The sequence below is a fragment of the Argiope bruennichi genome, chromosome 6, assembly GCF_947563725.1.
Source record: "Argiope bruennichi chromosome 6, qqArgBrue1.1, whole genome shotgun sequence".
Taxonomy (NCBI): domain Eukaryota; kingdom Metazoa; phylum Arthropoda; class Arachnida; order Araneae; family Araneidae; genus Argiope; species Argiope bruennichi.
The window spans coordinates 135,346,117-135,371,327 of record NC_079156.1 but is presented as its reverse complement, the minus strand read 5'-3'; the positions used below and the strand labels follow the sequence as shown (position 1 = coordinate 135,371,327).

The window sequence follows — 25,211 nt, the reverse complement described above, 5'->3', positions numbered from 1 at the left end:
TGAGTAGAAATGGCTCAGTCTAAATGAATGAAGACAAATATCGGAGTGTTCTATTTTCGGAAAATTTAGTGATTTGCTTGAAGTTGACGAATCTAGTGCTACTGTTACATTAGGCATAACCTCAAAATTGTTTCAGAGAAGGATCCTTTTGTAAGCAAAATATGAGACATTTTAGTTCCCATAATAGAACAAATATGGTCAAGAACTTCTATTCCTGTTGCTTCTAGCAAAAGAATTTCACAAATGATAAAAGCTTATCGTGCTAAATACAGGAAATTATTAAAGTCTAAAAGAAGGAAATGCCTTCAGGTAAGTTTGATTCCCACCTCACAGAATTTAGAGAAGAAGTTAAAAGTTTATTTGATTGACATGTATAAAAGAAAAAAAGTGCCAGTTATGGAATAAAAAGTTCTAAACGATCAACGCTATAACAGGAAAAGGGTTATAGGTAATACTGATATTGCTACACAAGCGTTTTGAGTAAGAAAGAAGCAAGGAAGTATAAAGAACTACAGAGAATAGTTACGTTTCATCAAGAATGGACAAAAAATACTAGTACATCAGAAACGATTATAATCGCCAATAATTATTGGCGACAATGATAAAGCTGAAGAACAATTGTGTTCTTTACAAGAAGAGGCAAGTCAACCAGATCCATCAAACAGACAAGAAGCGATAAAACTACCAAGTGCCTGTGCGGTTTAATATTAAGTTAAAACTTTATATAGAAGCCATCGAAGTTGAACCAAGTAGTATAGGAGACTCGGTTACCGAATTTCCCTGGCTTCCTTGTCATATGCAAGCAGTGGAAAAAGATCTGAGACTGATGGCCAAATCGTCTCAAAATGTCTGTGGTTCAATCGCAAGAGAAGGATACATAAGAGCAAAAATGGATTCACGTGTGAATAAGCCAAAATTTAATTTAAAAAAAACAGTTTAAAGTGGCAATGAATAGCGACAAACATTTTGCAGTTGTAATATTTGGAATCATTACGGATACAGGAGTAAGAAATACAAAATTTGACATTAAAAATATTTGTTGTATTATTATACTTTGTAATAAATAATTTTTTCCAATTGTTATGCATTTAAAACCATCTTTTGTAACATTATATCAACGAAAAATTCATAAAAATATTTTATCAAAGCTTATAATTTTTCTCGACACCTCGAAATATTGTTGAATTGAAACTAGAATTTGTTAAAATTCGTTTTGAACCTAAAAGCTAACTTTTCATCACTATTGCCAAACTAAAATCTAAGAAAAATTTTTAAAGGCCCTTTTTAAAAATTTACAAATTTTAAGCTCTTTGCGGCACCTCAAGATAATGTAATATTGCAAAAAAATTTTAAATATTGTTTTTGAACCGAAAAGACAATTTTTCCTCACTATTACCAAAGTAATATTTAAGAAAAATTTTAAAGGCCCATTTTAAATATTTCCATTTTCCCACTCTTTTTTTATAAATTTCAAGCTTTTTGCGACACCTCAAGATAAAGTAATACTGAAAAAAAATTGTTTTTTAACTTAAAAATCATCTTTTCCGCACTATTCCAAACTAAAATCTAAAAAAAATATTTTAAGAACCATCCACCCTAATATACATATATATATTATCTTCTTACTATGTTATCAGGAAAATTGACTCTGATGATTAAAAGGCATCAGGGGCGAATACATGGCAACATTTTTTGATAAAAGTAGGTCTCGAACCTAAGAATATTTGGTACTGAAACTTAAACAATATCACTTAAGAACCTCTGTCTGTGGCTTTCTACAAAGAACTATAAGAATGACTGAATAATGTTAGTCATATTTTTCATGGTTCTTTTCAAACTGATTAGGAAAATTAAGAACCATCCAAATCCACGAAATTGATAATAAAGATGTCGGTCAAATATTAAAAGAAAATAGGGTATGCATTTTATGTTTCGAGTTTTTTTAACTAGTTAACAGTCAATTTTAGTTCAGAAAATGTCCTATAAAATTCCTATGAAAATTCAGTTAGTGTGTATAAAAATATCTCTAAAAAATTAGCATTTCATTGGTATAACAAAGTCATGTGTAGTTTTGTTCCAGATAAATTTACATTGGATAATAAGAAAAAAAATAATAGGAAAAAAAATTAAAAATTAAATTGTCTGAAATATTCTGAAATTTTTAAAATTTTTATATTTTTTAATTTTTAAAAAAACTAATAGATTTCATTTTAAAATGTTTTTTTAAATTCGACTTATTTGTATTTTAATACATATGCATAAAGATTTCCATAACCCAAAAGTATGTAATGAAGTCCCCTTAAGATTCAACGCGGTCTTAAATGTGAAGGACCATAAAATCCGTGAGGTCGAGTATTTCGACAATCAAAATATTTTCTCTTTGCAACCAAATAAATAAAAATGCGGCAATGGTTTTTTCCCCCTTAAACATCTTTTTTCAAAATCTGCCATTTGGAATTATATATCCATCAGCACGACATTTCTGCTTTGCATTTTATAGGATAGACACATTTTTCGGATGATTTAATTTTAGTCAGAGGTTATCTATAGAATGAGTCATGAAATGAAACATGAACTACAAGTGAATCAGATAAAAACAGGAAAAACATACATTTACCAATAAAAACATCCTAAAGACACTCATTACTCTTTTTCTCCTAATGCACTAGATGTCATTGACGGAATGACTAGTTTATTTCAAAGTGAAGTGAATTCCTCCTTTTTTGGAAATGTTTGATTTGTACCTATTATCTTGTCATCATATTATATAATGTTTTTCGATTAGCTGCAATCATTTCGATCATTATTCCGACAAAAAATTTTAAAAACAAATGATTAAATGGACATCAACTCATGCCTTGTAATTATCTAATGCTTCTCGGGTACATGATCCACATGCAAAAAAGGTGTTGATTAATCTATTTTTTAACTATCGCAACAGGAATTTCTATCAAAAACACGGAATGCATTAGAGGAAGTAGCAATGCTTCTGAACCTGTACGTGGTATCTGGTGCACCCTGACTAAAAGAGGGAGAGTTTTCTATTCAAAAAACATCGCAGGTTTTTTGAAACTGCTTATGAAGTAAACTGTTATGCAAGAGAAATGACTGCCACCTAAATGTCTTTAAAATGTTATTGGACCAAGATGCACACTTTATTTAAAATGAAGTGTATATATAATAATTATATATACACTTAATTATTATATATAATATAATAATTTCATTTTTTTATTTATGGTGAATTACTTTTAAATTCATGTAAATGAATTGTAAGTGTGTAAGATGAGCCTTCAATGTTTAGTGAAAGTTTTAAGAATAGACTCATGATGGTGAAATAAGAAGGAAACTTCACGAATGCTACAATATTAATAAATTAAATATTGGCACAAACTTTAGTACCATGCTCCGAGAAGTACCGCCGCAAAGATGCGGATTTGCACCTTTCACTGTAACTGAAGCGTTGCATTTTATAGTTATTTTGAATAATTCAGTTGTTAGTCAGTAAGCAGAATACATGTAGATTTGGTTTTGCTATTTTAATGGTTTGAGCTAAATGTAGGTAAATGTTAACAAAACAAAACAAAACCTGCAACAAAATAAGTAACAAACTTTGAGATACTTTTAATAAAAACTTTAATTTTAAAATAAATGCTTTCTATTGTTTTTCTTACACTCCTTATTCTCATCTATGGATTCATTCAGTTGGCGCAATGAAACAAAGAAAAATCACAAAATTGTAAGATTAAAAGAAATAAACATGGGGAGGTAAGGATTATTTATTTAAGAAAATATTTAGCAGTACAATATTTTAATTCCTTTTTTTTCAATAATTTATTTATCAATATTCCTCTTTCCTTTATATATAAATAAAGAAAAATAGATTCAAATGACAGGCTCGCTATTTAAAAAAAACGATCTAGTAGAGAAACATTTACAACCACATCTCTACATGTCTAGGCAGGAATGTTTTCAACAGGACCTTCTTCCCTTCGTAAACTGTGCAGTGCTAACGATGCTGTTTGTTTGCTACTATTCATGGCAGGAATCGGTACTTTTTTCTCGAAAGTGGGGCTCTCTTCTTTTCATGTTCTATAAGCGACATGAATGCGCTTTGTTAAGGCGCAAACGCAATGGCAGAAATAGGCATTCTTTAAGACTCTCTCTGAAAAAAAGTGCAAACATCGTTTCTCGCTCGCCTCAATATTGAAAATTCTAAAATGAAGGAATATTGTGAGATACAGATATCACTAGCAAAATGAAATAAAACTGTGATTATACGAGTATTCGGAAAGTAAATACCGTTTTGAAAAAAAAATTGAAAAAAAAATTTTTTTTCAAGCTAATTTTATTTTTACTTGAAATAACATATCTTCAGCTATTTTTCTACATAGTGTCCGCCAATGTTCAAACATTTGTCGCAGCGGATTACCAGATTTTCTATACCTTCTTCATAGAAAATTCCCGCCAATGACGAACCCATTGGGAACACACCTTGTGATAACCTAAACGGTCTATAACTTCGTGCAAAACAGTCAGTGAAATGTGCGGAAATTTGTCTGAGAGCGTCGTCATTGTAAAACGGCAATGCTCATGCTTTCTTTACCAGATCATCGTTGACAACAGACCGACCCCTCCGAGCCTCATCGTGGACATTTGTTCGACCGTCATTAAGCATTCTAAGCCATTTTCTCACCCTTCCATCCCTCAACGTGTCTTCACCGTCATCTTCTTGACGATAGATTTCGGCCTTTTTCGCATTCCTTGTGTTCAAAAATCGAATGACAGCACGAATCTCAAAGTCGGCGGGATCAGTCATTGTCTTAAACATCTCAAATGTGCACAGCAAATTGAAAACATAAAGTAGAGCAACCCAAATGGCGTCCGTTGAGAGCCAGTGAACAAGGAAGACTAGTGTGCATGCGCGGAATGCCGACCGCAGCGTTGCGGTACAATGAAACGGTCCTTACTTTCGGAATACGCCTCGTAGTATTCCCTTTTTGTCAGTCCCAAATACTCCTTCCAAGTGCCCCGTTCGTCAAATGCTTCTGCATGACGCGGCTATCCGATGAGTGAAGAACGAGCGAAAGGGGCTCAAGTTTGAAAGTCCTTCTTCACTTTCTCGTATAAGTAATAGAAGAAGAGTATTGTAATAGTCAAAGAATTGGAACTCTGGATGTTGACACATCTCCGCGTTTTAGACCTCCCTGAATTCGAAAAACACATTTTTGAAAAATATCCGTCTGTCTGTCTGTGAAAAGATAACTCAAAAGTGCTTTGAGTGAGACAGATGGCATTGGGTATACCGTCTTTGCACCAAATGTGTACATTTCTGTCCAATGTTGAGCAAACTCTTTTCAGAGGAAGTCTGTCTGTCCTACTGTTCGAACATAAGTTAACACGCTATCTACTAAACGTAAAGAACTAGATGGATTAAATTCGGTGCACAGGTTTGACACCTATTAAATATCGTGTCCAATCCAATCAGAAGTGGACCGTCTATCGGTCTGTACATTCAGAAATATGTAAATGCGATAATTCAAAAACAAAAAGACTTGAATATATAAAATGTTGTGCTTGATATTGCAACAACAAGTGTAGTTTTGTGTCCAATGTTGGTTTCAATCAGATGGGAAGAAGGCATCTAAAACATGAATTCGATTTTCGGATGCCATTCACCGCGTGCCCAGACATTCATTCCGAAACATTCGCTCAAGACCACACGATACATTCAGCGAAAATGTTCAATTCACGACAAAAGTCAATGTTTCATAATTATCCTATGCTGATGCCTTCTGAGACGCTCGCTGGGACAACACCTTTATGAGAGAGTAGGCGAGAAAGTTTGGAGGAGACCACTCCCGTGGATTCAAAAGATTAAGAAAGGAAAATGGGGATTAAAGTCACATTTCACCAACTAATAAAACTATTCTCACTTAGTGAGCCATGAGTGAGGTTTTAAATTCGCATAATGTAATATTTTTTTTAAATCCCAGGAAAATGGATATTCATTTCGGTTGAAAAATTCTTCTGGATAGGGGAAAAAATATACATAATATTCAGATTTCCCAAAATATCTACACCGATGGCAGATAAAACATATTTTAAAGCAGTTCGTTAAGAGTCTGCACTCACACTCACACGCACATCGAAAAAAAAAATCTTTTAATAGACAAAGGTTTTGCGTCCAGTAATTGATTCATTAGGCTTATTTTAGAAGCCTGAATACAATCATTTTTATGAACATAAAATGTAAATGGCAGAAAAAAAAAAGATGAAATGTTTTGAATATCGGATGTTGAAGGGACTTAAAACGAATAAAAGAGTTCAAAGTTACATTAACGTCCTCTTTTTAAAGCAACACACCAAGGTTATTTTGGGACGGATCTCGAAATTTTGAACCGCAATCAGATGGCAAGGACGACACTTGGCTGGCAATCCACCTCTCCAAATTTCCACGCCACTCCAGGGGGATGACGTTTGGCGAGGAATTGAGCTTGCACCAGACCCGCTTGCACGTCAGTTGTTCGGTCGAATCGGGTCTCGAACCTGAAACCCTCCGGTTCCGAATTCAAGACCTTATCACCAGACCACCGCACAAATCGGAAGCGCTTAAATTAAAAACTTCGCAAAAACAATTGGAAAAGCAAAAAAAAATCACCTAAAGCGAATACAGGCAGGAGCGTCAAAGCAAAAAGAAGAAAGGAAAATGATTGCTTGAGCATAGTAAGAGAAGAACTTTTTTGGATTTTTTTTTAGTTATTTATATAATATAAAGCTTGTATTTTATTGTATATTATTTATATTATTGTATTTTATTTATATTTAATATAATCAAATAAGGAGGATGCTGATATTCTGATTTCTATCTAAACAAAATGTAAAATTTCAAGATGTCGTATTCCTTCTTTTTAATATCAATCCTTTTTTACGCCATAAATCTTTGGCAAGCATTTTTATTGTAATGTTCATCGTTGATTTAAAATATTTTTTTTAAAAAAAACTGCAATATTTTTTTTCTCAATTGATTGTGCCAATAATACACAGAATGATTCAAAAATCCTAAGGAATATATAAAAATCAATAATCTGAAAACGAAAGAAGGTAAAAAAACACGGCTTACATAGAAACGATGAAAATGAGTTCTTTTCATTTCAAAAATGAAATCAAAATTTATTCATAATAAAAAATATATCATTTAAACTGCCAAATTGCTCTGCAATTGATAGAGCGAAATGTTGCATAATAATAAGATAGCGATAAGGCAAAGTAATAGCTTAGAAATGTTCTATACACAAAATGAGCAGGCGAGTTTTTGTCATTATGCAATATTCTATACTCGCATCATTTTGTAATACTATTAAAATAATGCAAACTTTTCAGAAATAATTATGTTTTCATGAAAAAAAAATTTTTTTCTAACAAAAAGCATTTTGATCTTTTTTTCACTTGCTTTTGAATTATTGATTTTTAAATCTGATCTCCGATTTCTGAGTCATCCTGTATCATTGATCTTACACGATGTAATACGTATAAAAATAGATCCCGTTTCAGCCAGTTTTCAAATAATTTAAATTCTATTAAATTAAATTAAATTCTAAAATAATTCAGTTTTTTTTAAATTTATATAAGAAGGATTCTTATTACATACATGTTGTTTAAAAAAATAGTTCTTTTAAAATTAGCAAAGGATTACATTTCATTGTGTTTCTCGAACTGAAACAACTGTCCAAATTGAAAGCAAGCAAAGGCAAGAGATTACTTTTGCTTAAGTCATTTAAGATATACAGATAATAAATAATAATGGATGCATATTCGAATTCTCATCAACGGAAACCTCCTGACAAACTATACAAAATGAGAATTGTGTTCTGAGTACATTACATTAGTCAGAAATTCCCGCTTCGAGAACAGAAGAATGTCTCCGAGAAAAATGTGTGTTAGTATATATATATATATATATATAAAGAAATCCCACTTGGAGTTAGAAATATAAGAATTATTGAATCATGCAAAACTGAAAACAAATGCGGATTCAAAGACAGAGTCATAAAAATAATTGGTAACTCTATTTCAAATGACTTCGCTCGTCAACATACTTTCTTTCACTATGAACAACCGTGTACAATGGACCACAACATCGGCCGGCGATTGGATGCCCAGGCATGCGAGGCGATCCTTTTAAGCAGCTATGAATGGGAATATCATTTCACGTATGCTTGCATTAAAATTTATTATTTTACCGGATGTGACGTCATACTATTGACTTTTATATTTTTCTCAAAAACTTTTTGGCAACTTTTAACGAAAATTCTCTGTATACTTTGCCCAATATTATCTGAACACTCTGTGCAGGACATCCGCTAAAATGGCAGCCTAATAGAAAATGTTGAACCATTAGTTATAGATACATTTTCTCTTTAGAAAAATGCTTCAAATGGAGCAAATATTTACGCTTTATGCTGTATGCATCAATGAAAAAAAGTGCTGAAACAGTACGAAGGTATGAATTCTTATACCGATCAATGGGTTGTTAAATATTCTGTTCAACTGTTTATTGGTAAAATATTCTTGGCTTACTAACATTTTAAGTAAAATAAAATTCTACATTTCCATAACCAAGTTATGAAGCTTTGAATTTCACTATTTGAAGAAATTCAACAACCATCTGAAAAGAGAGGGTCCGAAATGCATTGGCTCAGCGATCATTGAAATAGTCTAAAAGAGTGGTTTTCTCTTAACTTGGTCTACTTTAATCGCAGAGCTGTGAAACTTTTTATTTTTGTTAAGAGTAATCTCAAGAGTAATCGTTAAAGATCATTCACAAAATCAGGAGATTGTATAAAACTTAGACTACAATTTTTCCAACCGTACATTTTTCTTTCTTTTTTTTTTAAAAAAAAATTCTAACAATATAAGATACAAGTGATTTTAGAGATGTTTTAAATTTGTGTGGGCCTCTCCCTAAAAACAAAAAATTTGCAAACATGAAAAAAAATTCGCTACGTTTTTCTTTTACGTGCATTATTACATCATTATCAGTAAATTTGTATATACATCATTATCAGTAAAATTGTACATACATTACGTATTATACATTTTAAAAAAATTCTTTGAAAGTCGAATTCTTTTAAAGCTTCTATAACTTTTAAAAACTAACTGTACTTGGTTATTTTTAGCAAAAGAAAAAAAACCTGATAATAATTTGCTGTTTACCGATTTTTTTTTCCAGAAAATTTTGAGATCGATATATAGATATTCGAATATGTTTATACCTTATTTATTTGGCATTGAATATTTATATCGTTTTGAAGTTTACCCGAGTTTCGGTTATATTAACGTCCCGTTTTAACGTAACTCGAGGGCTGTTTTGGGGACGAACCTTTTATATTTGAACAGCAGTCAGATGACGAGGACACCTGAGTTCGCATCCCTTTTTCCAAACTTCCATATCAGAGGGAGAGCGTTTGGTCCAGAGGGATTTAACATGTACCAGACTCAGTTAGTCGAGAGTTCTTCGGTGGAACGGGTCTCGAGCCTGAGGCCCTCCTGTTCCGAAGACGAGAGAAGAAATAAAACAATTTCGAGAAGGAATAAAACAATCTTTCACGAAGTTTTTTTCAGAATTGCTTACTAAAAGTCTTGATTAAATGAAAATCTTGATGAGCTACATTAAAGCCTTTTAATTATAATATTTTTTAGTTAGTTTTTTTTAATGAAAATATCAACTAACGAAGATTTAATCAAGGAAAAAATTCTTCTCAAGTTCAAAATATAGGGTTTTTATAAAAGAACTCCGGGGTTTTGATGCAAATTTTTTAAGTTCAATTATAAAGTTAGGTTAATGCTATGTATATGTACTTATGTATATATACTTAATTTATTAAGATCTTTTACTATTTAGTAGATTTCAATATGTGCCTCGTTTGTGGTACGGCACACATCAAAACGGTATTCAACCTCTTCGTATGTCTTGGTCAGCATGTCTCGAGTGATGTTTGCCTCACAAAGAAATTATTCTTTGTTTGAGTTCCTGAATTCTCCATTCTGAATTTTTTCATCGTAAATAAGATTCTTGACATGTCATCAGAAGAAAAATATCTGATGGAGTCATATCCGGGCTTCTTGGAGGCTGAGAAATAAGCCAGTTTTTCCAATGTACTTGTGTCCTAATCAAGTATCCAATGCTCCCAGTGCACGCAAACTGAAGTGAGGTGATGCTCCATCTTGCTGAAAGTACACAGGGAGTACTGAGCCTTTTGTTGCAGCTGCGCCATCGCATTGCACTATGCGATGAGCGTCTGTTACGTTATTTCAAGGTCAATGACGCACCACGCTACTTGTTGTTAAAAAAACAAACTGAAATGGGTGTGAATAAAATTTAATGAGCAATTAATCTCTTCAATATTAATTGATCTGATAGAACTCATACTGTTAACCGGATATGATTTTTTAAAATCCAGGAGTTTCTTAGAATTGACTAAATGTTAATTCTCAAATATTCTTCATTTCTACCCTAAATCTTTTTCAAATTAAAATCTATAAAATAAATTCCACAATAAAAAAACCATACCCAAAAACCTTTAATTAAAATGTGAAAATGAAAAATAATTAAATGCATGAAATTATGCCCAAAGAATAATGTTTACTTAGTGTATAGATTTGCTGAATTATGTAGATAGGCCAACAAAACGTATTTTTATGCAAATATTCAGTATTTAAATCCTACAAGGTTTTAATGAAAAGAACATAAAAAATGGCCTTTCGTTCAAAATTTTTCAAAACTCTTTCAGAGATGTCATTAGAGCATTAACGCTATCGATCTCTTGTATAAGCCAGTATTTGAATAGAACGTTACAGAAATACGTCCATCTTTTTACTTCCAAAGCATTTTGCTCATTTTAAAGTTGAGTCGCGCGATGGAATATATTTCGAGCATAAAAGCGATTGAGCATTCTGAATAATAAGTTGTTAGTTAGTAATCAAGCGAACCTTGAGAATTCATTATTTTTAACTATAGAAAGAAACCTTGAAGTTTGTGGAACCAAAATAAAGTAACTCTGGAACAAAACAAAACTCTTCGACTCAATACTCACGTTGGGAACTGGGTAGATGAACTTGAGAACGATTTGGAAACAATCGGGATTGTATAAAGTGGAATAAATTTGCATACAATAAAAAAAAGATTTTAAAAGCACGCTTTTATTAAGATGCTGATATAAAGAAAAGAAAACAGATTTTTTTTAGAAAAGCTGTCAAGCATTATATTTAAAATCTGAATAACTAAAATCTGAAATAATTAAAAACCAAAACAAACAATCCACTATAATAAGATACAAGCTTAAATTTAAATTTCAAATAGAATTATTCAAAAAGAAATGATCTCTTTTTAAGTAAATTGCTAATTTAAAAAGATTCGGTTAGATGATTGACAGCCGTTAGGTTGCGGAACAAATTCCCGATTTTTTTTATACTATTAAGGAATGATTTGTTGGGATAGAGAATTCTTGTGCCCCCAGCCAAATGTTAGCTGTTCGCTTCGCCTGTTTTCCACAACAGTAACACTGACCACCTGGAATCCTGAACTCGTACAAGTATACGAGCCCACTAAAAAAGTACATTAGATACTAACTAAATATGTGTAGCTTATTACACATCTTACCTATGAATGTCCAAAACCAAAAAGCTGTAGCAGAGTTATGAGAGTTTAGTTTTAATGGAAAAATTGATTTTTCAATTTATATAAGTGAAGGAACTCTTTTTTTTTATTGGTCATCTATATTGACAGTGGCTAATTTGGCATAATGGTTCATCCTTTTTCTGGGTTTTTTTTCTCTGGCTGTCCTTTTCCCCAGCTTAGGCTGACCAAAGATCTTGCTTTATATACATCATTCTCAATATGGATAGTAGATTCGGGTTTGATCTGAATGTTTTCAATAACTTGTTAAGATGATAAGCTGTCATTCAAAGGTTAATCCTCATGTTGCATCCAGAACCAGCCAGAAGGACTCAAGAGTAGGATATTTATACCAAAACTGAGAAATAGCAAAGCACAACGCGAGTCTTACGTCATGTTTTACATCCCATTCTGCTTGGATATCATAGCATATTAGAAAACCGGATCATAATACAGATACTGTGACCTCAGCAAAACTGCCCTATTGCTCGCAGCACGCCATAAACCTTCTTAATAAAGAGTTACTTCTCCTTTGCCATAAGTGCCTCAGTGGTCTGGTGGTAAAGTGTCGGAACCGGAGGATTTCAAGTTCGTGACCCGATTCCACCGAAGAACCGTCGTGTAAGTGGGTCTGGTGCTCGTAAAATCCTTCGGGGTCATACGTCTTCCTGGTGGTGTGGAAGTTTGGAGAGGCAGTGCCAGCTCAGGCGTCGTCCTTGGCAACTGACCGTAGTTCAAAAGGACGTGGTCCTTTCCAAAATAGCTCCAGTGTTGCTTTAGAATGGGACGTTTGTATAAACTAACCTCTTTAGTCATACAACATTACTATAACAATAAAGGAAGCAAAACTCTGTGTACTTCTTATTTCCGTATAGAAGGTGACCCCCCCCCCAAAGAAAACTTATTTCTGGAATTTAAAATGTATACCTCAAATTAAAACTCCATAAGAAGGTGTATCGAATTCTTAAAACCAATGAATGCTTTTTTTAAATTTGCAATAAAACAAATCGTTTTATAATATCGAGTGGCGAATGCAGCTTGTTCCTTCAGTACCGCATTTCAAATTTAAGTTTCAGTTATAAAAATGAAAAACGCAAGTTAAGAATAACTTTGGAAAAGGCTTTTTTCATAACTTCTGTCTAAGCCAAACAATATTTTATTTTTTTCGTCACATCTCGGTGGATGGGAAAGGTTTGTAAATTTCCTTGAAATAAAATTTATAAACTGAACTGTTTGATAAAAGGAATATATTATTATTTTTTACGTTTTTAAAATACAACATATTATTTTTACCAGAAATATAAGCAACCTTTTATATCAATGATTATTTTGAAAGCAATCTTTGACGAAGCCGTAAAAAAAGATTTCTAAAAGGGGGTTATTAAATTTCCTTTTTATTTATACTTTTTAGTATATTTATAGAAGTTTACTTACTTTCTTAAGTTTAGGTTTTTACACATAGTATTATAATATTTTTAGAAAAACTTCCCTTCGTTTTTAAATGAAATCAGGCTTTCAAATTTACTTCTAACACATTAATAGAGACTTTCATAATACTCGCATATTTTATTTTACTAAATTTCCTCAAACGTGTTTCAATTCATTTTTTTAATATCCCACAGCCGCATTGCACCAATTCTTGTATGTTTTTAAAATATTCAAGGCTACTGTGTAAAGTTCTGTTCAAACAGTTCCAATTCAGTGATTTTTATTTCTATTTTCACAAATTCTCGATGCTGATTCATTTTGGCCATGAAAAGACTGAAAATGAATGTACTGCGGAGTATTAAGATGCGAAGATAATTAGCTCAGGAGATTTTGAATTCAGGGTACATTTTAATCTACCCATATAGCTTTTTGGTAGTGGTTTACATTAAAATTTGATTTTTTTTAAATATTTTATAAATTATTTCTTTTGTTTGCCTAACTTTTCCTCAATGAATGCAAAGCCACAGAAACAAATAAGACATCATGGATAGGATTTTTTTTATCGCTTCATACTCAGTTTACATTAAAACGCACTGTTTGCTTGAAATTCAAATGATAAGAAAAATCAAACCAATGCAATTGAAATTGTAATAATAATGGCATTGATTTTCTCAACTGATACAAAAGCCTGCAGGGACGAATAAGGTATCAGTGGCGATGAATTTTTGTGGACTTCTGATGCAACTGAACTCCCTTTGACCCACTCGCCAAAATGCTTTGAAGTGTTTTAAAGATAGACCTATAATTATTGTATCAAAACACCTATTGTAACACCTATAATAACTGTATTAAAGACTAATAAATAATTTTTAGTTAAATATTTGGGAATTAAAAGAAAAAAATTTTAGGTACTGAAAACAATATGTAAAAGAGATTAAGCTACAATGAATTTCTTAAGAAAGAAGATTATGAACATTCATTAAAAATTGAAATATATGATAAACAGAATTCACACTTAGATTTTCTTGCATATTCCTATTACAACAAATCGAAACCACTTTCAATAATCTAATAAAGCAAGATATTTTTCATTTTATTAATAATAATTTATTGGTTAGTCGATAGCGGTCGTTCGCCTATTCGGAAAACAGCAATGCACCAAAATATATTTCTCAAGAGTTAAAACACACTCTACTTGCTAAAAAGAATAATTTACTTTTGCTAACCATAATTGGTATTGCAATGCCATTTATTTCCCACACATTTTATTTCACTCCCCTTTGAAAAAAAAAAGTGTACTATGTTTTGTATAATCAGTACTTTTCGGGTAGAACGTTTATTTCGTTAGCCAAAGTTATTTGGTGAGTGTACGGCACCCTAATGCCTCTCGCAATAAGCATTTCAGCTTCCCTGTCCAGCAGTTGAAATTAAAGTGTCCGTGTGAACGGATCAGAGGTAATTTTGATTAACAACATTGAAAAGATAGCTCAATGCTTGAGGTTCGAGATAAAGTTAGTTTAGTTTAGTTGTCCCGTTTAAAAGCAACATTAGGGCTATTTTAGGACGGACCTCGTCATTTTGAACCGCGATCAGATGACGAGGACGATCCCTGAGCTGGAACACCCCCTCTCCCAACTTCCCCACCACACCAACTTGAGGGTGTTTGGCCCGACGGATTCAACTCACTCGACCCGCTTACACGACGGTTCTTTGGTGGAATCGGATCTCGAACTTGAAACTCTCCGGTGCCGAAGCCGAGACCTTACCACCAGGCCACCTCGGCCTCCAGGATAAAGAAAGAGCAACTAGTGAATTATGGGGAAAATAACGCAGATTCATGCGTCGTTTTTAAAGACCTCTCGCTTTCTGACTTCTTATAAACTCGATCTTTCGGAAAATCCGGAAAACAATATCTCAATTATTAATTAAATGATTGATATGTATATATTTGATTTATCCAACTGCTGAAATCAAGCGCGATTAAATCAGAAGTTAAAAATCTATTAATGTCATACATTTGTTCGTGCGTTTTAAATAGTTTCAATAGTTCAGTTTTAATAGCATATCGCAGTATTTCATGTCGGTCCAGCTTAATTATCAGGGGCGTTTCATCCTGCTCAGAAACGAGAAAGGATGAGAAATAGTTTTCTCAGTAGAATGTTACTCAACAGTTTTAATTTGATCAAATAAACTGCATTTAAGAAACTTATTGATGCATTGTTTTCAGCGACAATTTAAACAAATGACATTCTGTAGTGGAAATATATTTAAAAATACAAAACCATAAACTAATAAATAAGAAAGAAAAAAAAACGAAACAAAAATCAAAAGAGCGAATTTAACCTTGAATGTGTAGAAATACCGATATTAAGAGTCAAACTGGGGCCGCAGAAGCCGAGCCCCCATTTGTGCAGCTCCAGTCTGTAACATACCACATTCATTTTTTGTGTTCTTTCTTCCTTTCTATTCTTTTTTTTTATCACTTTCATTATTCATCAGATTCTCATTACAAAAAAACAACTGAAATAAAAAAAAAATCTTGATTTTTGAATAATACGAGGTGTGGCTAAAGCCCAGCAACGACATCAGACTATTTTGTGGCTAGTATAAACACTAGACTGTTTCGTAGACGTATAAAAATAGCAAATTCAATTTTAATTAATGCTGGGTAAAAACGCTGAAAAGTAGTTCAAAATGTGACCCCCCCCCTCTTTGAAAGAAAATGTTTTCTATCTGATTCATTAACGAATAGAATATACTTGCATCAACAAAAATGAGACTGAGAAAAGTTCATGCAAAGTTTTCAAAGGCATAAAACAAAAATTAATAATGCTTATAGAGCTCTAATTTTTTAACATGTCAACAATTTAAATGTAGAAAATCATAATTTAAACTCACTGTGATTGAATATATTTTTTTATTCAAATAATTATATTTTTGACGATATCAATAATATTGGTAATGACAACAACAGATCATTTGGTTTGATCTCAAGTTAATATTTTCATAAAACACTGGAGCATAAGACATTTCTATTAAATAATGGTAGGAATAACACGAATTAAAATTAAATATACTCAGTTTTAAGCATAAACAGTCTAATTTTTTATGAGTTTTAAATCGGCTTCATTTAATCATTTCGAATTTTTTCATTGTGCGACTTTATACTTCACTGATTTTAATTTCGATATGTACAATAATATAATTTGATGTAACAGAGATATCAAATTTATCCCCAATGCCTGCAGTCAAAGCGCAAGTATTCTGAAATCATACTAGTGTAACATAGTCAGTTTCATAAGAATTAACAGTAACCATAATTGTATGTATTATTGTATTCGGGGATTCAAGTATGAAACCTTTAGCTCTGAGCATGTATATCTGAAGTCCTCGCAATCAATTAAGTCAATATTTAGATGTATTATTCTTGAGTTTATAAAAAACTCACAGGTACAGGCGTCTTAAAAAGAAAACAATACGCAATAATTAATATCTGCAAAAAGATGATTTTCAAAATTACTGTTTCCTCTTGTCTTTGAAACATAATGTGTTTCGGTTGTGCTATGTGCTCAACAAAAGAATGAATAAGACACAACAAAAGCTTTAAATACGAAATTTCTAAGTAAAAAAAGGAAAGAGAACTGTATATGAAAACTCATATTGTGTTGATGAAAGTTATTTTTATGGACATAGTTAGGTAGTCATAGAAATTCAAAAAATATTTAGAACATAAACAAACAGAAACATTTTGAGTAGTGATAGGAATTCATTTATTCAAAAATATTTATAATTAACTTTAAGAATGGAAGACTTCTTCAAAATAAAAACGAAGCTACTTCCCTCACTTTGAGACTGAACTATGCACAGAAAGCTGGAAATATCTTTAAGATTATTATAAAGTCTAAAATCAGAAGTCAAGCTTCCCAAGCGTACGGACCATCAAAAAATGCAAAAACACAATTTTTATATATTTGTCCTTTTTAGTGTACTGTGTTGTCTTAAACGACACATTTTTATTGGTGTTGACAGTCGTTAAATATTTATTATTGTTAAAAATAGAAGTATTGTATTTAGTAAAAATGGTCCTATTTTTAAAAATTTAAATTATTAAATTGCTTTTAAATCAATTAAAACTCATTTTTTGCGCAATAAAATTGTGATTATTAAAATCTATCTTCCTTATTATGGTGAAGAAGTTTTTTCTTTTCAGGATGAACTCGAAATTAGCTGGTGTCCTCTCAGACTCAAAGGATATACCCAATTGTTCAATGTTCTTTCGGTCACTTCTTGTGTACGGCCGACCGCCCCACCACCACTGAACGTAGCAGTATCGGCAGGATTTGTTGTGGCCGACTGCTATCATTAGCAAAGTCCGTCCATAACACTGACCGATTCACCAAACTGACAACCTCTTCGGTTCTTTAGGCCATTAATCGTTGATTCGGTGTTCTAAAATGCGGTTATTCATTAAAAGCTTTATGTAGAGTTTTTTAACGATTACAATAGATAATTTATGTATACTTTGTATACGAGAGAAGTAAAAAAAAGTACAATCGACTCAGAATTCCATTTTAAAAGGCTCTTGTCGGTAAACTTTCTGAGATTGAAGAGCATCGAAGGAAATTTTCGTATATCTATCTCTCTGTAATATGTAATAAAGTAAATCACGGGTGTCATTTGAACTGGTTTGGAAAGATTAAGAATTTGACGGTCAAAACAGATAGTCATATCGCATAAAAAATTCGATTTCGCGCGCAATTGCCGCGTAAATTTTCTCGCTTCGTGAAACGCCCATCATTTCGCTCTTGTTTCGAATAATCCATAGAGAAACTTTTGCATTGAAATAAATTTTTAAGAGTGATAAGGGTGGATGATTCTCTCTCGAAAAAAAATCCACAAAGTTATGCAGTCTGTGTTATTCATGAAGAGATGACTGCGGAATATGCTTATGAGCTTTGTGTCATTAACTTCGAGTGCTTCTTTGATGTATCAAATATGTCGGAGAATGTACTGTAAATTTTTTTAAAAACATTTTTTTAGTTTTTAATGTTTGCTTCTAGATGTTAAATAAAGACATGATGAGATAATTGAAAGACCAGAGAATGTGAGATAATACGTGAGAACAGTCTAAATTTGCAGTACAATCCGGCCTCATGAATGAATGTTTTCAATAAATTTTGTCTAACACCACTAAACATACATTGTATCCGGAAAGTTAAGATATTTCTTATAATTTTCAAACAAAATAAAATACTGTTATGATAGGAAAAATGATATGCTGTAAAGAGAGTTTAAATTTCGGTCGAGTTCATAAATGTGCCATCCAGTTCCAAGGGAATGGAAAGGCTGGGAAATGAAAATGACCATTTCTCATAACTCTCTTACGATTGAATGTAGAAAAGTAATACAAATTAGGCATTCAGAATAATACCTTTTCATGGAGTTCACGCGAACGTAGCATAACACCAAAATGGGCGATCTTAAAACTACAGCAATTAAATTAAATTTAAATTTAAATTAATTTAATTACAAATACTATATTTCCTTAATAACAAAGTGTGCCAAAAAATGAATCAAATTATAATTTTTAGCAATCTCTAAAATGAATGCTAAATAAATAATTTAATTTAATAGCAAATATTTAAACTTTTCATAACTATTTTATAATTTAAGGAACAAGTTGATAAAATAACATAAAATCAATCTTCGTATATCCAATTTTAAGTATCTAGAGTAAAGAAGCGGACTCCAAATTGTTATTTTCAAAGTTTTGGGCTGTGAAGATGAATTTAATCAATTTTTACAGGATATTCTTTCTCTCCTTCTATGAGAAAGCATGTTATTCTGTGTTCATATTCAAACATGATGCATGAATTTTTTTTTAGATTAGGATGTGATATTAAAATAGTTGCGAGATTAGTTTCGTAATACGACAACAGATCGCAACATAAAATCTCACTCATTGTTAATAGAGAAGAGAAATTCATAAGTCAATGAGCTGAAAGACATTGCACTATATGCATCGGTTGCTTGCTGTTCGTGTTTTTTGTAACCCCTTGCGTTTCCATTTTTTGCTATCTCAATATATCAAACAATAAATGTGAAATTTTTAGCAAAATTCAGCAATTCTGGCATATCATCTGCGTTTTTTTTTATTGCTTTTTAGTTTAAATTCACAAGTTAAGATTTTATTTTACATGATAAAATCTGTCGGTTTTTATTGCAGTATTATGCAACAAATGGCAAAACTGATGAATTAACTAGTGTTAACGATCCTAAAAACTCTTAAATGATTGAAATCAGTATTCAAAAACTGTTATACTGGAATATATATATATATATTTTACTTTTTCTTACAAAGGGAGTTTAGTTTAGTTATATTAACATCCCATTTTAAAGCAACACTAGGACTATTTGGGGACCAACCTCATAACTTTGAAACACGGTCAGATGACGAGCACAACACCCGAAAGGGCAACCACCATGCTACCGACCACGGGAAGAAATAAACACAGGCGAAATTGCAGGTACTGTGGCTATCCAATCATGCAGTTAAGTATACATTTTCAAATATATCAAGACGGCAAGTACAGAAAAAGAAAAAAAAATTGATTCATAATATATAACTGATAAAATTTGGGCACTAATCTTCCCAAGAATTTATCTTACATTCTTTATAAAGGTGCTATCGCTCTCCTACGCACACATAATAAATTATGGGCCTTGAGTAAGATCACAAATATCTTTTTAGGATTGGCAAACTCTTATTAAGGCATATTCATCTTCGGCGAAAACTTATCATTTTTACTGAATCTATCATGCAACCTTTGGCGATTTTTTAGCGATTAATCCTTGACATTTAATAAAAGGTACTCAAAAAATGAACTTGCATTTTTAAACGCGTTATTATTAACCGATTGAAGTAAGATAGATAAAACAGAAGTAAGATAGATAAAAAGATATGATACAGAAGCAAAATTGTAGTCACAAAATCATATCCCATAATTCCTTATACTTTACTCTTAGGATTTTTATAGCATTTATCTGCTTACAGACGACAGAAAATCAATCCCTTAACGGATTTTGTTCCAAATTTGATAGGTGTCTATATTTTAGATGTTAAACTTGCACACCAAATTTTATTCATCTAGTTCTTTACGTTTAGTAGTTATCGTGTTAGTTTATATTCGATAGCTGGATAGACAGCTTCAAATGGATTTCGCACAAAATGTAATAGAAATCTACACATTTTGAGGAAAGACCATATACTAAATTTCATTCGTCTAGCTCAAAGCATTTTTGAGTCATCTTTGCTATAGACGGGTAGATAGATAGACATAATGCAAAAATTGTAGACAGATATAATGCTCTTCGAACTTGAAAAGGTCTGAAACGTGGAGTATTCGTCAACATCTCGAGTTCGAATGTCTCATCATTACAATACTTTCTCTACATTTCGTGTACGAAAAAATAAAAATCTGTACTTCTTAGAAAACGAATGATGTGATCATTCATTCTTGGAAATCATTATCGTTCAGATGGTTTCAATGTCTAAAATAAGAAATTACTTTTTGTTGTTGTTATTTTTCAACAAAGAAATACATTGGATATCATTCTAATTTAAAATGTGCAACTACAAATGTGCATTCAACGCCACCTCATAAGTATATATATATATTGTAAATAATCCATCTAGTTCAAAGAGGATTGGAGGGGGGGGGGTGTAAATTTCATCTCGCTATAACTTTCATAATATTAAAGATAGAAAAACAAATTCAATTAGTCAAATGAGCGCCTCATTCAGACGGACAACTTTTGTATTCAAAGTTTTTCGATAACTAAAATATTTTAGACGTGAGGAAATGAAACGTTTTCACGCCCTCATTTTGACTGTTTCTGACATCAACAATTTACTTTGATGTCAGAAAGTAACTCAAATGTGGAGGAATTTATTTTATTAATCTTAACATTCGTGCATCTAAATGTCAACAAGCAGTTAGTGCGCGGTTCACGTCCTCCATTAGAGCTGAGGGCGGGTGATGTGAGTCTCATTGCGCGAGCAAAGCAGATAATCGAGTCATATAATCGAAAGATCCATTATTTTTTTTAAGAGGAGATACGAAATTTATCACGAACATTAGACAACGTATGAATTTTTAATGTGTTTTGGATAATATTCATATATGATCGAAGAAGATTTTCTCAAACGTCTTGTAGATGCGACATTTCAATGCGCCTATGTAAAACGATATTGAATGCATTTATTCATTTAATGAAATCAAACCTTATCGTCGAGTTTTGCCTTTTACGCTCACATTACAATAAAATAATTTGAATGGCATCTAAATGTTGCTACTATTCTGAAAATGACATTGACATTATCATCTGTGTCATCAAAAATGCTTAAATCTGCAAGTTCTCACGCTCCGAGTGAAGAGATAAAAATGTCAGTCAAACTAAACACATTCTTTTAAAAATTATCTTAATTTCCTACACGTGTAAAGAAATCCCTATCAGAATCTCATACTATATAATCACCGGAACAAATATTTCACTCACTCTTTTCGCTTTGGGTCGTGCTGTAGATGGATGTACCTCTTCGATTCTTGCATGTACATAAATGATGCCTCCCGGGATGGAATAAAACGAAATTTAAAAACTCAAAGTGTCTACCCTCTCTTCGTCCACGAAACTACTCAAAAATAAGTATTTTACATATATAAGCTAATATCAATCTAGAAGGGTTTATCTCCCATTTTATGTATCGGCTAAGAAATTAAATGATGATGACAATACCAACGAAATCGCTATAAAACTTAGAAGAAAATAAAACAAAAATCACATGTTATAACCATATTATAGTGATTCGCATACTAAATTCTATAAGTTTAAGAAGCAATTGTTTTAATACAACGGTTATTTGTGCAACTGAATGATAATATATAGTTTATAGTTTAATTATTATAATGATATGCATTATTAAATTCTTAGTATATCAATTTATGCAAATTCTGAATAAAGTATTATTTATTGAATGGAATGTGTTACTATGTAGTCTCCGCAAATCAGATCTGCATCAGGCCTGACAATTGTTAAGGCTTTTCGTATTCATTTGGATAGAAATGGAAAATAATAAGTAAAAAAAAAATCATATTAAATCTTAAACTCAGGAATTTTCGAGATCTTTATAAACTTAAAGATTTATAAACTCAAATGATCGCAATTTCCCACAAATTATTTCGTTAAATATATGCTACAGTGCATTTTTTTTTCATTTCAATAAAAATTTTAATTTTTTGGCTACATTCAAAAATAATTTACTGTAATTTTGAAATATGTTTTTTCTTTTTTATGTTTCATTGTTCAGATTCTTTAATAGAATAAACGAGAATATTACCCGGATATCTTTCAATTTGATTTACTTTTAAAACATATTCACCTACACTGGAATATGCAAATGCGTGCTTGTATTAATCATTATTGTTTATATACCAGACGTGCGATAGCTAAATATAACTTGGACTTTATTCCGTTGTTTTCCTCCTTTAACGACTTTTTTATTGCAGAACAGTGCATAATAAGAGAAAGCGAACATCGAGTTTATCACTTTTCTTGCGAAGAACTATTCTGCAAATTCCAAAAATTTGGAGGCACTTTTCGAAAGCATTCTAGATTTTTTTTATTTGTTGGTGTGTGCTATGAAAATGCATATTTTTATCTAAAATTTCTTGATAAAAGTTAATGAGAATTTTAACTAAATATTTTGATAGATATATTTAACTAAAAATTTAAAATTTATTTTAAATAAATGAAGATGTTTATCTATTTGACCTTATAGTGTTCAAATACTTTTGCTGAATTACCGAAGGGAAAATGACTGATTAAATTTATCAGAATTCATCACAAAATTTTAAAAAAAAGTAATAAATAAAATTCTACTTTAAGCAGTTATATCGTTATATATAGCATTTTTACTGTTTTAATCTTATAAAGAACAATTTAATATTTAGTTATATTAATTTATAATATACAACTTTGTTTCAGGTAAAAACGTTATTAATAAAGAAATTCTTATTTAACAGTATTAACATTAAACGAATTAAATTTAATTGAATTAAACAAAATTTTTCAGCTTGAATTGGACAATTTTATTAATTTTCCATTATCCTCTATATTTATTTTTACAAATTTATGAAAGGGTGTGCTTGAAAAACAAAAATCTGTTCTGTGTAAGAAAATGAACAAACATTGTGTTTTTAAAAATTTCCTCAATGTTCATTCGGGCAACAAAATCACAAGTAAAATTTTTTTAAAAAATATTAAAAACCAGAAATAGCAATCTATATAATAGATTAGAAATCAACTGTATATCTAAGCAATAAATCGTAAATATTCACAGCTAAATGATTATAATTTACAATAATGATAATAATTTTAAATAGAGAAAATTAATTCGCTTTTTTTATTAATTAATTAAAGATTCGCTTAAACCCTTTTTTATGTAACACATCGAAATAATCGGAAATGAATACAATCATATTCAACAAATAGAACTGAAAATATACATTATTATTAAACATAATATGTATCGCCATAATGATCAAAAATGAAATTTTTCATTTATATATCTATTTACAGATTGCAAACAAATAAAATTTTCTTAAAAGTACATTTAAAAAAAACATGCAGTAGTTTATTATTTTAAAAAAATAAGAAAACATGAGAACATTTATATAGTAAATGAATGCAAAAAGTTCTGAAATGTTGTTTTTTTTTAAATTAAAACACTTACCTGTTGACTTCAGCTGTGTTAAATGATTGTTGAAAGATATCAACCAAGACAATTATACAAAAAAAAAATTTCAATATTCGCTTTTTTATTATTATTTCGATTAAACGTTAATAAAAACAGCCCTTTAATCTAATGTATGAAATTTTTTGTAAAATCACAACTTCTTTCAATTCGATTATTGACAATGTATTTAAAAAGCCCTCTTTTAATAGATAATCTCAATCCGCAAGTGTCCACTTGAATGAAGAATAATAAATCCCATCGAATTTTGTGTTTATCTATCGCGGGAAACCGAAATCATTACCGCTATTTCACTCCCGAGTAGTTTATTGGTTGCGTGAAACATTACGTCATCTGACATTGAAATTTGCTTCGCTCATTGGAGACTCTCGGGAAAAAACTTCAGCGCGTAGAAGAGTTTTTTTCATTGACAAGTTTTCTCCGGAACAATTTCTTCTTTGTCAACAGAGACTAAACCGCCATCTGTTGGCAAAATACAGAACTAAAATATTTCTAGAAAAGATCGGATATTGATTGCCGGGCAGGAAAGTCCAGATTTTATTCTTTTTTGTATTTATAATAAAATTTTCTGCAATATTATTTTTTTTCTATAAAATTCGGTTTTAAATAATTAATATTAATTTTTATAAGAATATTTTAAATATTGTTTTTAATTAGACTAGAATATTCTTCTTGATTTTTAATCTACATTAAACACTATCACGTCACTTTAGCAAATAACTGCAATTCTATACGGTAATTTTTTTTTCAATGCATTTAGCTAATTATAGTGTAATTTTGATTTTATTCATGTACTTACAAAATAGAGTTTTTTCTGAGAATAAAAGCGCTCTTTCATTGCAAACAGATTTTGCTTCATTTGCGTATTGTGTAATATGAAATTAATAAAGTTCAGCTATTTATTAACTTTTGTGTTTCTTTTCGAACTTATCGGGAGCATTTGGGATTTTTTTCCGAAAAAAAGTAAGCTTCGTTTAAGTATCAAAGAAACAATCGCTTACAATTTAAAACGATTCTGCGAATAATTTTTTAAAAATAATATTTATAATTCAAAATAATTTATTCTGCGAATAAATGTTTCAAACTAACATTTATAATTCAAAATAATTTATTCTGTGAATAATTTTTTTCAAAATAATAATTTTTTAATGCATTACTATGAAGGCATTTCTAATTATACGCTGAATTGGGAAGTGCAAATAACACGGATATGCAAATTTTACGAACAAACCTTAAAATTCTCGAAAATGACACAAATCAATGCGAAATTCTCTTGAGGAATTACTATAGCAT

The 25,211-nt window shown here is 31.0% G+C and overlaps 1 protein-coding gene across 1 annotated transcript in view; it reads right to left on the bottom strand.

The window, feature by feature from the left end:
- The window catches only part of LOC129971218 (equilibrative nucleobase transporter 1-like), a 110,457-nt gene extending 86,270 nt beyond the window's left edge, over window positions 1–24,187 (bottom strand). Inside the window, exon 1 of the mRNA XM_056084801.1 lies at window positions 23,898–24,187. The gene's annotated coding sequence lies outside the window, so the exon portion shown is untranslated. The remainder of the gene's footprint in view (window positions 1–23,897) is intronic.
- Window positions 24,188–25,211: the final 1,024 nt, after the last annotated feature.